Source organism: Macaca fascicularis, chromosome 12 (genome assembly GCF_037993035.2).
Source record: "Macaca fascicularis isolate 582-1 chromosome 12, T2T-MFA8v1.1".
Classification (NCBI taxonomy): Eukaryota; Metazoa; Chordata; class Mammalia; order Primates; family Cercopithecidae; genus Macaca; species Macaca fascicularis.
This window is the reverse complement of record NC_088386.1, coordinates 91,981,406-91,996,697: the sequence shown is the minus strand read 5'-3', so window position 1 is coordinate 91,996,697 and position 15,292 is coordinate 91,981,406. Positions and strand designations below refer to the sequence as shown.

The following is a 15,292-nucleotide window of genomic DNA, read 5'->3' as shown; positions in this document are numbered from 1 at the left end:
GTTAAGTACAGGTTCTACCTACAAGAAAATGCTTTGGAAAATTGCCTTAGGTTGAGTCTAAATAGATTTCATGGCAGGTTATCTGTCCCTGGAATAATCATGGTTTTTGACACATTTTAAAGTTCTTCTCTCAGGGAGTGTGATGTGAAAACAGATTTACTTTTAAGGTAAATTTCATATGGGCAAGTATTCATAGACATCCGTATTCTAGAAACTGTTGATTGAATGACAGTCTTACAACCAAACTTTAACTTGAGAATAAAACCATGGTTTTTATATATTATCTTGTGGCAACTGTGGCAAACTGACCCAGTTTTCTATAGACCTCTAAAATTTGCAAGCAGAAAATCTACTTTAATTAATTATTTAACAACTGAAACAACTCCAGGGCAAAATTTTAGTTTTATCCTAATCCCTTGCAAGTTGGTTTTATACAGTGAAATTTTTGACTTTTTGGCTATTAAATGCCAATCAGTGATTCTCAAGAGGGGTGGTGATGTTAATTTTTATTGCCATGTAGGGTGCAACTGGCATTTAGTGCCTGAGAGCCAAGGATGCTAATGTTTCTGCAATGTATTGAATAGACTCTCACAAAGAATTGCTCACTAGAATGCCTGTAGTGCCCTCACTGAGCACAGTTTAGTGAAAAGTATGTTGATGATTTAGTAAAGACTTACATGAGCAGTCATCTCTGGAAAGGTAACTGATCTAATAAAGCAGTTTTGGGGAGGGACCCACAGGGAGCAGTCACTTTGTAACATTGTTCTTTAGGATCAGGAGCAGTGAATGTTTCAGAATTATTGCTCCCACCTGCTTCTTTTCGTTTTTTTTTTTTACTTCTGTTTTAGGTTCAGGGGTACATATGCAGGTTTGTTATGTGGGTAAACTTGTGTAACAGGGGTTTGTTGCACAGATTATTTTGTCACTCAGGTACTAAGCCTAGTACCCAATAATTTCTTTTTCTGATCCTCTCTCTCCTCCCATCCTCCACCCTCGAGTAGGCCGCAGTGTCTGTGGTTCCCCTATTTGTGTCCATAAGTTCTCATCTTTTAGCTCCCACTTATAAGTGAGAACATGCAGTATTTGGTTTTCTGTTCCTGTGTTAGTTTGCTAAGAATAATGGCCTCCAGCTCCATCCATGCTCCTGCAAAATACATGATCTCATTCTTTTTTATGGATGCATAGTATCCCATGGTGTATATGTACTACATTTTCTTTATCCCATTTGTCATTGATGGGCATTTAGGTTGATTCCATGTCTTTGCTATTGTGGATAGTGCTGCAGTGAACATACACAGGCTTGTGCCATTATGATAGAATGATTTGTATTGTTTTGGGCATATACCCAGTAATGGGATTGCTGGGTTGAATGGCAGTTCTGTTTTTAGCTCTTTGGGGGATTGCCACACTGCTTTTTTTGTGTGTTTTTTTTTTTTTTTTTTTTTTAGAGACAGGGTCTCACTCTGTTGCCCAGGCTGGAGTGCAGTGGCATGATCATAGCTCACTGTAGTCTGGAATTCTTGGGCTCAAGCAATCCTCCTGCCTCAGCATCCTGAGTAGCTAGAACTGCTGGTGTGTGACACCATGCCCAGCTAATTGTAAAAAATTATTTGTAGAGACAGGGTTTGCTGTGTTGCCCAGGCTAGTCTCTAACTCGTAGCATCAAGCAATCCTCCTATCTTGGCCTCCCAGCGTGCTGGCATTACAGGCATGAGCCGCTGCCCCCAGCCATTCCCATATGCTTCCAACTAATATTTTAAGGATGAGATTAGATGAGCTCCAACAAGTATTTGGTTTAGTTCAATAAGAGTAACCTCCTTCTTTAAATAAAGTTAACTGTTAGAGTTCCTCATCCATATTATATGAACTCATTAAAATCAAAGGAATAATTTACTCCTAACCAAAGGATGCTTTTGTACTGAACATTGTATTTCATAATGATTATATATTTCTCTGAATTTTCAGCATTAGATGCAGTGTAAAAGTAACATCCTACAGATTCTAGAGTTTGCTAAACTTCACTTACTATTAAAAGAGATTATCTTTGAGTGCAAGCTTAATATATGCATTTTGTTTGTTTGTTTGTTTGTTTAAGATGGAATCTCACTCTGTTGCCAGGCTGGAGTGCAGTGGCACCATCTTGGCTCACTGCAACCTCTGCTTCCCAGGTTCAAGCGATCCTCCTGCCTCAGCCTCCTGAGTAGCTAGGACTACAGGCACCTGCCACCACACCCAGCTAATTTTTGTATTTTTAGTAGAGACGGGGTTTCACCATGTTGGCCAGGATGGTCTTGAGCTCCTGACCTCATGATCCGCCTGCCTTGGCCTCGCAAAGTGCTGGGATTACAGGCGTGAGCCACTGTGCCTGGCCTGCATGGTATGTTTTAAATAATTAGAGGAAAGAAAGGAGGGTCTGTAATCAAATTGCTATTATCATTCCTGGTAACTTTTTACACACATAGTGACAAGGTAGAGATTCTCAAGTTGAACACTATATTCAAGATCCTGGTTTCATTGTGTAGGGAGATGAGGGCATCTCCATCTGGTTCCTTATCAAGCCAGGCCTAAAGCTCATTGACAGAATTTTAAGCTTTGAGTGACCTTCCATTCAAGAACTGGGCAGCACTGAGATACTGCGTGTGATATACTGTGCTATGCTCTTAGTGGCATAGTTTACAATCACCGTACAGTAAGGACTTCACCCGTGCTGCCTGTTCTTTCGGCATCTGTGGATTAAGAAAGCAGTGTTTCAAGAAACATTAATGAGCATGCTTTTGTTTTAATTTATGTATATTTATGAGAAATTAGAATAAAATAAATTTTAAAAGTAAAAGCTAAGGAAATGAAGTTGGTGAATTGTGCTTTTGAGTACTCAAATGAAAACATAACTCCCTTTAAAAGAAGGAATAAATAGGGTTTCATTTTTTTTTTTTTTTTTTGAGACAGAGTCTTGCTCTGTCGCCCATGCTGGAGTACAGTGGCGCAATCTCAGCTCACTGCAACCTCCGCCTCCTGGGTTCAAGGGAGATTCAAACAATTCTCCTGCCTCAGCCTCCCAAGTAGCTGGGATTATAGGCACCTGCCACCATGCCCAAATAATTTTTTGTATTTTTAGTAGAGACAGGGTTTCACCATGTTGGTCAGGCTGGTCTTGAACTCCTGACCTCAAGTGATCCACCTGCCTCAGCCTCCCAAAGTTCTGGGATTACAGGTGTGAGCCACCATGCCTGGCCTGAAATAGGTTTTTAAAACTCGTATGTTTAGCTCCTGATATATGCCAGGTTCACATACTATACTCATGTACTCCTCACAGCTTTCTGACCTGAAGTGTGATTATTGTCATTTTATAGATTAAAAAAAAACAGAGTCTATGCAGTTTTCAAGACTTGCCCAAGGTCATAAATCCAGCGAATGGGAGAAATGAAATTTAAACCCAAATCAGCTGTTACCTAGCAGTGGCAGCCTGGCAACATCAGTATCAAGTAATGTGTTATTCTCATTGCACCCGTAATGTGTGATATATACATAGAAAAGGAAAACATACTTTTGTTGGTGTATTAGTCCATTCCACACTGCTATAAAAAACTTCCCTGAGACTGGATAATTTATAAAGGAAAGAGATTTAATTGACTCACAGTCCACATGGCTGGGGAGGCCTCAGGAAACTTACAATCAGGGCCTAAGGTAAAAGGGAAGCAAGCACCTTCTTCACAAGGTGGCAGGAGAGAGAAGCTAGCAAAACCAGGGAAAACTGCCTTACAAAACTGTCAGATCTCATGAGAACTCACTAGCTATCACAAGAACAGCATGGAGGAAACCACTCCCATGATCCAATGACCGCCCTCCCTCGACATGTGGGGATTACAAGCCCTTCCCTTGACACATGGGGATTACAATTTGAGGTAGGATTTGGGTGGGGACACAGAGCCAAACTTTGTTGGTAAATAAAGGTTTATGTAGACTGAACACCAGTGGTATAGTAAACATGTTGCATTAAGGGTTTCACTGAGCTACGAAGTGGTAGAGAATCAGAGCTTTATATTTTGACTGATTAAAATTGAGTGTGGGGAAAATTGGACTTTCGGGAGTTGTTTGAATAAAGAGAGGGAGGAGAAGAGCGTAGTGGAGGTAGACAGTGAAATTACAGGATGGTGTTTGACTTGGAGAGGGCTTAGAGGAGGATGAGTGCCCCCCCGCCCCTACCACTGAGCGTTGTTGAACTGAAGAACGTGAGATTGGGTCACAGCCTTTTGCACTAAGGTGGATATTTGTATCAGCTGTAGCTCTATCTGCACAGGTAGGATGGAGATGGAGGAGAGTCATGTCCAGGTTATGGCTCCCATGCTTGGTGGTTGGCCTGGGCATGAAGCATTGTGCATCATCCTCTCTTGCCCTTCTACAGTCTGTTCTGCACACAGCAGCCAGAATTATCATTATCATTTTTTAATGCAGATCATGTCACTTCCCTGCTTTAAATCCTTCAATGACTTTCCATTATCCTCAGAGTATGGTCTAGACAGACAGTAAGGTGTGGTGTTGAGGAGCATCGTCACCGGAGCAGGACTGAGTTCGCTCTGTACATACAGTAATTCCCCCTTATCCATGGGGGATACGTTTCAAGACCCCGAGTGGATACCTGAACCTGCGGATAGTGCTGAACTGTACCATACACTCTTTTTCCCTATACATATATCCCTATGATAAAGTTTACTTTATAAATTAGGCACAGTAAGAGATAAACAATAACTAATAACAAAATAGAACAATTATAACAATGTATTATAGCAAAAGTTATGTGAATGTGGTCTCTCTCAAAATAGGTTATGTGATTGTGATCTCTTTCTCTCAGAATATCTTACTGTACTGTACTCACCCTTCGTCTTCTTCTTGTGATGATGTGAGATGACAAAATGCCTGCGTGATGAGATACTATGACAGCTGATCTGATAATTGAGATGGCTACTAAGTGATTGACAAGCAGGGAGCATCTACAGCATGGACCTGCTGGACAGAGAGATGATTTACATCTGGGCAGGATGGAAGGGACAATGCAAAATTTCATCACACTACTCAGAATGTGCACAATCTAAAACTTATGAGTTGTTTGTTTCTGGAATTTTCCATTTAATATTTTCAGACTAGGGTTAACGTTGGGTAACGGAAATTGCAGAAAGTGAAACTATGGATAAGAGGGGACTGCTGTACCAGCTTTATCATCCTAGACAAATTTCTTAACCTCTCCCTGTTTTACTTTCCTCATTGTTAAAAATTTTATAGATAATAGTTCCTACCCTAAAGGGTTGTTAGAGGTTTAAATGAGTGAATAAAAGTAAAACGCTAGAACAGCACTGGCATGCAGTAAGCTCTAGAGAGTGTTATTGTTATTATTACAGTCTAGAAGCTGGCCCCTCCCTGTTTCTCTCATCTCTTCTTCTCCCAGTCTCTGCCTCATTCATGCTGCTCTGGCTACATCACGTGGATGTTCCTTGGAACATGGTAGGCTTGCTTCCGTTTCAGGGCTTTTGCATTTTTGGGTTATGCCTTTTCCCAAAATCTCCCTGTGGTTCAGTTTCCTGCTTCATTCAGGTTCCTGCTCAAATGCTTCCCTGACCAACCTATGTAAAATTGTACTCTCCTACTAACCTGTCTCCAACCCATACCCAAGCTCTCTTTCTTTAAGCCAGTTACCACTACTTGACATTACATTTTTGTTTATGTATCTGCTTACTGACTACTTTCCCCACCAGACCAAAATCTCCACCAGGACAGGGACTTTGACTCTTTTATTCCTACACAAATCCCTGTCACTTAGAATATTGCCTAGCAGATAGTGGATGCTCAGTATGTATTTGTCGAATGAATTTTTATAAATATCATTTTCTCTATCCCTTCTATAATTGCTATTTTCATTCTGTCTTTGAGGCTTAAACTGTTCTTTTCAACTCTCTTTGGCCTGTTACACTTGTCCAAATTATCCAAATGGAAAAAGAGCATTTACTCTGCTCTTTCTTATGAAAGTTCTTTGACAGCAGGAAGTCTTGTTCTGATATTGTGAGTCTTGTTACAGGGAATAGGATTGAGGCATTTTATCATCATGTCATAGAACATTCTTGAAGGGCCTAATGTTGGATCTTGCACTAAGGTGTTTACTGAGCTACCAAATGCTGGCCATACTTCACCATTTAAAAGGGCTTGGGTTTACATATTCATTATAAAGCATAATTGCCAAAGGAAAGTAGTCATGCAAGTATGATGGGGAAAATCATGTACCGACAGCAGTTGTGTACTTGAAAGAGACTTCGGAAATCTTTAAGTCTCAAGTTTTACAAAGAACACCTCATTCCTGCTAACATTTTTATCATGAAATTGGATGCAACTATTGCAAATGCCTTATTTTATTTTCACGTGAGATTTATCATAAATTTTACAATAGCCACCATAAATTATAAGTTTCTTGTTTGATGTAAGTAAGCCTTTAGTAATTTTCCATTTGAAGCATTATCAAAGAATTTGAGTTATCACAAATTCTATGTAGTAAAACATTCAGTTGGGGGGAAAAAATCTTAATTTAGAAATGCTCTGAAAGCCCTTATCAAGAAGGAACTTTAAGATGTTTCAAAGGCCTTACTCAAAACTGGTTATGTGATCTTAGGTAAGCCTCTTTATCTTTTTTGTGTTTTGGTGTGACTAACTGTAGGACATAAACAAAGTTGAATGGCACATCAGCAGTGTGGATGAATTAAGTGTGAATGTTAATTGGAAATTATTATTATAAAGATCCAGAGTTTAAGCTGGTCTTGTGGAATTTGCCTGATAATGCTTACGAAGAATTTGCAATGTTGTCCTTGTTTTTCCCTATACTGAATAAGATGGAGATCTCTTTAAAAAGGCTTTGTATATTCCATGGTGAGCATTTTATTTCTCTTTTGTATATTTTAAGAATATAGTACTAATATTAAATTAATATAATATAATCAAAAGAAGATACCGAGATACTGATGCAGGATTTTTCTCGGCCTCTGCAGCAGGAGTCACCCTGTCTAGTTGGCCCACCCGGCCACGTTTGGCTTGCAGTCCAGTGTGGATCCTGGAGCTGCTGCAACTGTGTGCTCAGCCCCTAGAGGAAGCGGGTATGTGAGCGAGCGAATGTGTGGTCTGGCTGGCCATTTCAAGCACTGGTGCAGTGGCAGGCTCTGTGCAGAGCTTGTGGCTGGACCAGTCACGTCACCCTAAGGGGAATGTGGTGGTGCCTAGGCAGGGGTGGCCACAACCCTGAAGCCTCAGAAGGGGTGTTACAGTGTGGTAATTAGCTCTTTTAGTCTCACTGTCTGCAGCCTGACTGTTGGTAGTGTGTTAACAGCCCAGTTAGCTCCTTGCCCCACTCTGGCCCATGGCTCTGGGGCCGGGGCTTGGCCCTGGTGTTGCTTCTTGTTGCATGGGGTGGCTGCCCTCCACTGGTGGAGGGCAGAGGGCCACAGTATTAACAGCCTTCTGAGTACCTGCATTCAGTGGGTCCTGAGTTCTTGCCCCACGTCCCAGAAGAATGACGTCACACTGACAATCGAAGGGTGATGAGGTTGGAGAATTATACTGAGCAATGAAACAGCTCTCAATGGAGAAGGGACAGGAAGGTGATCTTTCACCCTAAGTCAGGTCATCTGTCACCCTAAGTCAGGTTGTCTCTCCCAGTGTGGCTGAGTCTGGGGTTTTTATAGGCATAGGATGGGGGAAGGGCAGATCATAGGCAGTATTGGAAAAGGCAGCATTTGATTGGTTTAAAAGCATTATTCAGAAAAAACCAATGAGGAAAGGGTGGGCAAACACGAACAGAGGTTCTCACTCTGGATCACAGCTTTCATCCAGAACCAGTGGCCTGGTCTTTCAGCCTTCAGGCTGTTTTTGGCTTGAAGGCGGCATTTCACCAGGGACTCGCCCCTATCTACCTAGGCATTTATCTGCCTCTTGTCGCTATCAATATCTTTCATTCAACCAAATGTGAGCACCTACTATGTGTCAGGTTTTATTCTAGGCACTTGGGATACATCAGTAAACAGAATAGACAAAATTCCTTGACCTCTTGGAGTTTACATTCAAGAGAGGAAGACAGACAATATATTAAAATGTGTAACTAGATTCGTATAGAGTATGTGAGAAGGTGATAAGGATTATGGAAAGGAAATTGAGCAGAGTAAGATAGTCCAGGAATGCTGGAGGAAGACTTGCATTTCAAAATGAAGCAGTCAGAGTAGGCCACATTGAGAAGGTGACATATGAGCTACAAAATTGAAGGGAGCAGTTGAGACATAAGGGTATCTGGGGGAAAGTTCCAGATGAATGGAATGGCCAGAGCAAAGTCCCTGGGGCCAAATCCTGAGCACACCTTTGGGGACATCAGGGAGGTCAGTGTGGCTGGAAGGGAGTAAGGAGGGAGGCAGGGAAGGCAGGAAAGGGTGAGGTCAGAGCTGTACTTGGAGGGAGTGGTTGGTCATGTCCTGTGGGCACTGGAAGCCATCATCAACACTTTGGATTTCACTCTGAGAAAAATAGGGAGCCACTGAAGAGAAGAGAGACATGTTTCTATATGCCAGTGCGACCTGTGTTTGAAATTGATTCTTTTGTAAGCCATTTCTGAACTGCACCTTATTATCTGATATACTGGGTCATGACTGTAACTCTTGGGAGGGATTTACTGAAATGAGTCCAAGTGTTTCTTCTCACTGGGCTGTCAGTAATTTTTTTTCCTTTTCAAATGAGTGTTTAATCAAATAGTTTAGGACCAATTGTTTTTATCTAGGAAGTTGCTTAGCAGAGCCTCCTCCCTTTGACTAGTACATCTAGAGGTGTGAGTGTGCAGGTGACCCCTCAGGGGTGTGGTTCAGACTTGACTATATGTCACCCAGTTTGGATCTAGTGAAACATTTCACATTCTCCAGTTGGGCCCCACGCCCTGCTTGTGATACCCTGCTATAGAGGATACAGCGATAAAACATCTCTCTCAAACTTGGTAGTGCATGATGTGAGTTCAACAATGTGCCCTGTACCTCTCCACCCTGCCAGCATTCCCTTCCAGGGTGGTGATGAGGTCCATGTCAGAGATAGTGTCTTGCACACCTTTCAGTGCACAGATATTCCCAAGGCCAGACCTTGCAGTCTTGTCATTGGCTCTTCTCAGCATGTGTTGTTTTTTTCTGCCCTGTAATGTCTTGGTGCCCATTTCTGCAATCTCGGGCACACTGTTCTCAGCAAGTCATTCTGGTGCCATTCAAGTGGCTTCAAAGCCGTAGTCACCAGTAGGTGCCCTCTTAGCAGGTGGCCTGGTGGTGCCATGACTGTAATCTCTGAACATGTCAGACACGCTCTTTTCTCCATTCAGAGATTTAATGTAAAGAATTGGGCATCTAGGGAGATTGTGTTAAAAACTAATGCTAAGTTTGCAAATTCCTAAGGAAGTTTGCCAGTGAATTATCCTAGCGCTTAATAAAATTGGTGCTTGATTTGCTACATTCAGTGGTGAAGACCCACCCCTTTCCACAGTATCGCTCAGCTCTCAAAGTCGCTGTCAGTTTTCTCCTCAGTGTTGCTCTGGGATTCCAGTAACTGGCCTGGTACGTGCTGGTAAATTTGTACCATTTTAACGGTCAAGCAGTCCCTCTGAAGGGGTGTTCTTTGCCCAGGTATGAATGATTATTTTGGTTCAACTCCTAGCTTAGTATTGCTCTCCAATCCCAAATTCCAGGCAGGCATCTAATTCCCGAGTGTACCCAGAATAAGATCAGGCATCTTTATGGTTCCAATCTCAGGACACAGTTGTTTTCAATTTATACACAAAAGGTAATTGAAAATCAATTTAGAATTTATGCCATTTTTAAAGAAAATATAGAGGAGATGGAATTACTTTAAAGCAAAATAAAATTCGAAAGTATTATTTTTCTTCTCTCTGGCACAATCGGTCACATGGCATCTTCCTCAAAAAATTTCTCCTCTATTTTCAACTCCCCTGGGTTGATTGGTAGGAGGGTAAGTGCTTTGGATACTTTTTTTGTTTCTATTTTATTTCTAGTACCGTATGGAGGTTTTGGAGATATTTAATATAGACATAAAAATGTTTCCAAATCTAGAATATGTTTGGATTGTCTGATATGTCTGGTCATGTTTCCTATATATTCTCTTGTTATCTTAAAAGGATAATTTTCTGGAAATCCAAGAATCATGTACAGGAAAAAAATTAATCTTTTAAAAATAATTTTCACACCCATCTCTCTGTGTGGAATATTATGGGGAACAAAGAACTTGAAAAAAAATTAAAGTTTTTATTTTTACATTATTTTAGCTTTGTGTGTCATTTTTTAAAAAAAAGAATTAGTTTTTTAAAAGATTACTCTTTATAATTACATTGTAGGTTAATATAATTATCAACTTTTCCAGGGAAGAAAAGGATAATCTTGTGGGGTCCAAGCAAAAATGGTAACATTAACCTCTGAATTCAGCTTTAAATATGGCCACTCCTTGGTTGTTTCTGATGACCATTCATAGAACCAAAAATGAGAACCGTGGAAGGTAAAGAAATGTATATGTCTAGGGAAAGGATGAGGAAACAGTGTCTGGCTTCGATTTGTAGACTTCTCAAAGGAGATCTCCGTAAACCCTTTCCAAAGACACTTTAAACCCAGCAGCTCAGAACCATATGAATCGCACACAGATACCAGGATGGCTAATCATTCCTCCTCTTTTTTCCTCTTTTAACAAAACACGGTTACCTTTACCATAGTAATTTTTGCATTGCAGTATATCTATGTGCCGGTCTCCCACCACTATCCTGTCAGCTCCTTATGGCAAGAAATAGATCTTTATGATCTTCATAGTAGTCAGTCAATAAATACCTGTTAAATGAATGAATGAATGAACAAGGTAACAAATGAGAGGGACAACAGTCAAAGATATATGCATGGTCCACAGCATTGCTGTGATTGCTCAATTTCCCTGGAAATAACCATGGAACAGAATTTTTCAAAATGTGGTCTTTATGGTATTTGCATCTGAATCATCTGGTTGGGGTGCTTGCTAAAATTCAGATTTCTGAGCCCAGACTCAAACCTACTAAATTCAAAATCTCTGGAAGATCAGCACAAGGATTAGCATTTTGTTTGTTTATTTTTTTGAGATGGAGTCTTGCCCTGTTGCCCAGGCCGGAGTGCAGTGGCACAGTCTCGGCTTACTGCAACCTCCGCCTCCCAAGTTCAAGCAATTCTCCTGCCTCAGCCTCCCTTATAGCTGGGATTACAGGCATGCACCTCCACGCCCAGCTAATTTTTTGTATTTTTAGTAGAGTCGGTGTTTCACCACGTTGGCGAGGCTGGTCTCAAACTCCTGACCTCAAGTGATCTGCCTGCCTCGGCCTCCCAAAGTTCTGGGATTATAAGCATGAGCCACCATGCAGGAATTAGCATTTTAAAGTAGCACCACCCACCCCCTCATTCATTGTGAGCAATGAAGTTGGGCATTCTTTGCCCTGGAGGATCAGGTAGCTAAAAGAGAAGGTAACCCGTGAGGCTGTGACAGTGAATATGCAGGAGATGTTGGTAAGTCTGCTTATATACAGATTCTATTTAAGACCCCTAGGTGTTCTTCCTAAAAATAATGTTACCTTTATGTTTTAATAATGTCACTAATGTTTTAATGAAGGAAAAGGGGCCTATTTCTCACCTCATTAACAAGCTCTGAGAAATTTATCTGAGTCATTATATAGTTAGTAGAAGAGGGTTGTGTGTTGTAATCTTTTATTTCTACTCTTTTATCTCCTCGGTCCAAACACTTTGTTTCTCCCTTGAAGAAGCAGAATTAACATAAGTAATTCCAGTGTTAGTAACAGAATTAATTGGAGTAGCCCTAAGTTGTAATTTAAAATAATAATAATAAATGAAATCACTTTGGGTAAGTATCATGTTCAGGCATGGTGGCTCACATCTGTAATCCCAGTGCTTTGGGAGGCCAAGGTGGGAAGACCACTTGAGACTGTGTGCACGTGTGCACACACACACACGCACACACACTTCACTTTTCTATTTAGAGAAAATGTGTAGCCAACTAGATTTGTAAGAGAATGAAGAAGTTGTGAGACATGAAGAGACAAGCTTAATATAAACCCTACCAAACAAAATTAGATTTAGAAGGTATTTGGGTATATATGTATTAACATCTCCAATGTTTCTTTCTTTGTAATTATATTTCCACTAGGAAGTGACCTAAGAATCTAGAATATATACTCCTGTAATATAGACTGTATTGTAACAGAAAAACAGACACTTTAATCCTAGTAGGAGAGGAAATAGGAATGAGGATGGGAAAGACGGCAAGGAAGATAATGGTCAAAGAGCAAAGACAAAAGCACGAGAGTATGCCTCATGGAAGCTGGCAGGTTTCTAGGCTGAGTGGAAGGTCCCTCTAGAGGAAAAGGTTAAATATTAAGATGAGAGGAAGTGACTGGTGGAGAGGAGGGGGCCGCAGGCACCACTGTAAGGGGGAGTAGAAAAAAAGGCAAGAAGTAGGCACAGATACAGAGGAGATAGTAGTAGGAAGATGGAGAAATCAAGGGAGATAAGGCCTAATGTCCTCTATAGATGCCACAGAATGCACGAGTTTAGGGACACAGAGTTCATACAGAGTTCCAGTGAGGGTAGAAATTAGGTAGGGGATGTGAGGACAGAGACAGATTTGGAATAGTTAAGAGAAACGAGAGAGGGAAGTGGCCAAGTGTATCTTGGTTTTAAAGACCAGTGGCATTCGATGATTTGTCAGAACCTTTACTCGGTTAAAGGAAGAAATAAATTTATAATTACTTCTGTATTACACATGTGGGGGATTCAGAATTGTTTCTTTGATATACTTATTTATATTCAGTTATTGTTCTTTTTTTTTGAGACAGGGTCTTGCTCTGTCATCTAGGCTAGAATGCAGTGGTGCAATCATGGCTCACTGCAGCCTCAAACTCCTGGGCTCAAGGGACACCCCCATCTCAGCCTCCTGAGTAACTAGGACTACAGGTGCATGCCACGATGCCCAGCTAATTAAATTTTTTTTTTTTTATGTTAGAGACAGGGTCTTGCTATATTGCCCAGGCTTGTCTCAAACTCCTGGCCTCAAGCAGTCCTCCTATCTTGTCCTACTGAACTGTTGGGATGACAGACATGACCCACTGCACCTGGGCCAGCTATTGTTCTTACTTTGGGATGGGGGCGTTTTGAAAAAAACCAAATCACCTCATACAGGTACTAAATGAGGATAAAAAAATAGTTAATTGAATATAGGAAAAAAATATGTTACGTATACAAAAAAATCCATGAACAATAGATCTGAGCAGAGAAAATGCTACCAATCTAAAAAGATTCTCAGGCTAGACCAGAATTGACTACAACCTAAACAAAGGTGTGAACAAAAAATTTAAAGGATTACTTAAAATAGATCTTCTTGGAACAAAGAAAAGGAATGAGTCATTCTAGGCATTTCTTAGTATGATGTGCCAAGGCTGGCCATGGCTCTGCTAGCCACAGTAGGAGCAGTAGCAGTTGTAGAGATTGTAGTAGGCATTTCACAGTAATGTGAACTCTGTGTCCCTAAACTTGTTTATTTCTCAGGATTCATATTTGCAATTAAGGGTTGCTGCCACTCAATGGCAGAAGTGTTTGTATCTGTCAAAGATAATGAATTATCAGGAATATGATCTCATCAAAGAAAAATTTCCATTTAGAATAATCAGAATAGTACTTGACAAGCACCATGGTTGGCAGGGAATAACGCAGCAGCTTTTCTTCCTTATGAAGGCCAAAGGATGGTCACTGGCTATGGCATTTGGACTTGTTTTCTGCAATCAAAACAGCCCCATCCAGCTTCTGCTCAGGGTCAGCTCATTCTGCTTCTGACCTATTTTTTTGTCATATATGGAACATCTGTGTTCTGTGTGAACCTGAATATTCATGGTACAATTTAGCCACTTGACTTCAAAGGGCTAACTTTTATTTCTTTAAATATCACAGATTTCACCAGGCTGAGCGTGGTGCCTCATGCCTGTAATCCCAGCAGTTTCGGAGGTTGAGGCAGGCAGATCACCTGAGGTCAGGAGTCAGACCGGCCTGGCCAACATGGTGAAACCCCATCTCTATTTTCTATTTTGTATTTTGAAAAATACAAAAATTAGCCAGGCATAGTGGCTCACACCTGTAATCCCAGTACTTTTGGAGGCTGAGGCAGGTGGATCACAAGGTCAGGAATTTGAGACCAGCCTGGCCAACATGGTGAAATCTTGTCTCTACTGAAAACATAAAAAATGAAAAAATTAGCTGGATATGATGGCAGGCGCCTGTAATCCCAGCTACTCTGGAGGCTGAGGCAAGAGAATTGCTTGAACCCGGGAGGTAGAAGTTGCAGTGAGCTGAGATTGCGCCACTGCACTCCAGCCTGGGTGACAGAACGAGACTCCATCTCAAAAAAAAAAAAGTCACCAAACAGAAATTGAATTTTTTGTTTGCTTGTTTTTTTGTTTTTGGAGACAGAGTCTTGCTCTGTCGCCCAGGCTAGAGTGCAGTGGCGTGACCTCTGCCCCGAGGAGCCATGTGATATCTTTGAAATGCAGTGATTTTTAAGTGATTGCCTGAGTACCATCTAAATATCAGCATCTTGGTTACATTTCTGTGATGAAATGGAGTTGTTTGCTCACATTGTTTGTCCAGGAGAGGATATGATGCCATGAATGGGTTATGTCTTTGCATTCTTACAAAGAACAGTGGCTGCTGCTTGGCCTTTCACAATAAAGAACCTTTGACTTATAAAGTGCTCAATGCAAATGCATGAAAGGACCGTCCCTCCCAAAGTTCTTTGGCTTTTCAATATGATGAAACTAATAGGGCAACCACAGAAAAGACAGAAATCCCTCTGACCCCTTGATTTGACCCATTTTCTGTTTCTTTCAGGCTTAAACGAAGACAGGTTTTTCTTCTCAGGACTATTCCTTTGGTCTTGGGACTTTCTCCATCTTTCCTTTTTTAGTGTAGCTCTTACTTCACCCCGTCTGCTTCATTCCAACTCTCAGTTAAAGTAAAGCGCAACCTTGATCCTTCCTCCTTGGAAAGGGATTTGGGGAAACGAATGAGGTACATCTGGCATTAAGAGCCAGGATCACTATATACTTTTTAATGTGCCTATAAAACTCCATTGGTCTTTTCATGTTTTCTAGTTTCATTTCCTATTCTAGGCCACTAAGACAGAGCTTCAAACTAGTGTAATGTGAACAAATTACAGA

General features: G+C 41.0%; 1 protein-coding gene across 7 annotated transcripts in view; it reads left to right on the top strand.

Moving 5' to 3' along the window:
* Positions 1 to 15,292, top strand: part of HECW2 (HECT, C2 and WW domain containing E3 ubiquitin protein ligase 2) — a 388,630-nt gene that overhangs the window by 226,431 nt on the left and 146,907 nt on the right. The window lies entirely within an intron of this gene.